Source organism: Zingiber officinale, chromosome 5A (genome assembly GCF_018446385.1).
Source record: "Zingiber officinale cultivar Zhangliang chromosome 5A, Zo_v1.1, whole genome shotgun sequence".
In the NCBI taxonomy this organism is placed as follows: domain Eukaryota; kingdom Viridiplantae; phylum Streptophyta; class Magnoliopsida; order Zingiberales; family Zingiberaceae; genus Zingiber; species Zingiber officinale.
This window is the reverse complement of record NC_055994.1, coordinates 77,892,394-77,895,461: the sequence shown is the minus strand read 5'-3', so window position 1 is coordinate 77,895,461 and position 3,068 is coordinate 77,892,394. Positions and strand designations below refer to the sequence as shown.

Below are 3,068 nucleotides of genomic sequence, written 5' to 3'. Positions count from 1 at the left end.
AAACAATATTTGAAACAGAATATTCCGTCTCAACATTCCGTTATTGAAAGTCCCGTAGCTAATTTTGAGACGGAACTATTCTGTCTCTAATTTCATAAACAAATTGAAAAATTGTTTATATATCTGTTTTTAATTTGACCAAATAAAATTATTTTTGAAAACAAATTTCGTCTCTAATTTTGTTTTAAATCCGTTATTAGTCTGTTTCAAATTATATAACACATATAATTTTAATCTGTTTATAATTTGTTTACAATCTTATTTATAAATCCGTATATAAAATTCGTTTAAAATTTTATTTTAAATCTGTCACAAATTACTACTTAGGCATGACTGAACCATACAACCACCAAAAATTTAAAAAAAAAAAAAAAAAAATACTCTGGCATGTGATTTGCTAAGAACTAAAACATAAACTTCACATTTAAAGGAAACATCATTGCATCACACATTTGTCCAAATTATTTTTTTTTCTGCAATCATATAAAACGTCAAAGAAAAAAAAGCCCACATCTTTAAAGAAACATTTGTGACCTCCTACCGAAGCAAGCTAACAAGTAGTCTTCATCCCATACTACCATAACAATCATATGAAATGACTAATAACTGACACTTAGAGCCCCTAGACAGTGTGATGCATCCGACCTCACCTCCTCGGCTACTCCGCCTCCGAGTCTACCGTCCCGTTCTGGGTGGTATCTTCCTCACCTGCAATCATATATAATGAGTCCACCGACCCAGCAAGTATAATCAACTAGTAGGTATATAACATAAATAACAAATTTGAAGCTTAACGTATGAAGCATAAAATCAATATATGTTATACATGAATGAAACATAAAGTTAGCTTAAGAGAAGAGAAGCTGGGTAGTATTGAGCATGATAATAACAATATATATAGAAGCAAATAACATTATCGATATAACTTATTAAACATGTGCTTAGGGAAATTAGTGGTAACCGTCATTTGAGCCTGTTTAGTCAGTCCATTATCGAACTCTAGAGGTACCTCTTAGGAGACCTGTATTCTTATAGTTTAAGCCATCATATTCTTCATTATCATATCTATATGGAGGAGCCCTCCCCGGAGCTCATCCCGGGACACCTATCCCATATTGTTACCACACACATACCCCTAAGCATCCAATTATCATGAAGGATTAAATATAAATCACACATGACTCAATGCATATCATAGTTTACCCGTAAACATACATAGTCTTATACTATCCTTCATAAAGAACCCATAAGAACACAAACTGATACAGCAACCTAATAGATTTTTTTTCATTCAAATGTTAAAATTCTGCATAGCCCTGGAGAACCAAGAAGGAGCAACAACTAGGTTGCATGCCACCAAAATCTAACATAGAAATACCAAACTAACATGGTAAAGCAACCTCAACGATAAAAGAACGGCAAGGGACTCACATACATGTATGATAATTAGTTAAACCTTTGCGGAAAATGAGTTATCATCACATACTTACCCAACTATATTTTTTTTGTCATTTATTTTGTTCAATCTGATCATGCATAGCTAGAGAAAACAAAAGAAGAACTATCAAATCACACCAATTCCCCTTACTTCCAAATCTGTACCAAAATTTCCAGACCGATAAGAAGAAGTGATACTATTGGAATTGCAAGTCATGCATATTCAATTCAAATAACTCAAGTACATATTGGAAGAAAACCATTACTGAGGTATCATGAGTTCAAATTTGGTTAAAGTTGTTCAAAGCTAAATCTAGAGAAGCTCGAGCATGGCATCTATAGCAAGTATTGCTAGCCCAACCCCTCTCACGAGCAGAGCATGGCATGAACTAAAACAGTATTACCTTCTCATGTTACCTTTACCCATTATTCTCATAGAGGATAACTACAACTAAAATCAAACAACACCCACGCACTAAGGCCACTCCTTCATTATTCGTCGGCTGGTACTCGCGTGAGGGAGAGATTTCTGACTGGTGCTCGTGTAAGGGAGAAGATCGGCGGCGGTTGCTCGCGTGAGGGAGAAGAGCTTCGGTAAGGGTAGAGGAGGCGGCGCCGCGGTGCTCACGCGAGGAGGAGAGCCGGCTGCCATGGCTCGACAGAGAAGGGAGATCGTCGATGGAATAGAGAGAAAATCGTGAGAGAGGGAGAGGGCTCGGGGAAGAGGGAGTGCGGCGGGGGATTTAGGGAAAAACTAGAGTTCGGGTTTTTATTTCATACGTAGGTTTAGTACGATTAAACTCTAAGTTGATTCTCTAATCAATTCCCACTCCCGGGTATTTCTAATAGACTTTTTCTCGAGCTCATAATTGTATCTCTCTAAATAAGTTGTACGAGTTCCAATTAATTTCAGAAAATTTTTTAAAAATTTCTAAAATTTCAATAAGATTATTTGTCAAATAACCCTATTTTTAATTATTATTTTGTTGTCGTATTTTACAATAATAATAAAAAAATTAATATACTTATTTTATAATTGAATATAAATTTAAAACGGAATTCATTTCTGTTTAAAAATATATAAACAGATTTATTGACAAATAAAATTTGGTATCCAAATTCCGTTTTAAATCTGCATTTATTTTTGTTTTTAGATTTTTTTTTTATAAATTCATTTTTGGTTCGTTTTAAATTCCGTCTCAAATATTTTTATATATATTATATTTTATTTAAATATAATTAATTAGTAATTCCGTATTAAATTCGTTTTTGATTTACTAAAATTTAAAACAGATTTTAAGTCCGTTTTAAAAATCCGTCTCTGAAGCCCTGTTTGCTTATAGTGTTATATTAGAGCTGTCAGATGGGGTAGCCCGTGACGTGGTGGGTCAGCTCGTAGTGGGTTGGAAAATTTTCAACCCAACCCAATCCAAAGTGAGTTGCGGGTTTGGCGGGCCAACCCGCGGACCCATCAATTTTAAAAAAAATATTAAAAAATATTTCATATTTTCAACGTTTTATTTCGGAAAAGTTTCATTAATCAAATCAAATGTATTCATAAATATATATTTTAAATATAAATAGACATAAACGAGTACATATGTTGGATGAAAAGTAATATTTTTATTTTA

General features: G+C 33.5%; 1 long non-coding RNA gene across 1 annotated transcript; it reads right to left on the bottom strand.

Moving 5' to 3' along the window:
- Positions 1 to 393: 393 nt before the first annotated feature.
- Positions 394 to 2,245, bottom strand: LOC121980662. Its single transcript, XR_006111633.1, has 2 exons — positions 1,914 to 2,245; positions 394 to 708 (listed from the first exon to the last, which is right to left on the bottom strand). It is a non-coding gene; the product is annotated as an uncharacterized LOC121980662 (long non-coding RNA).
- Positions 2,246 to 3,068: the final 823 nt, after the last annotated feature.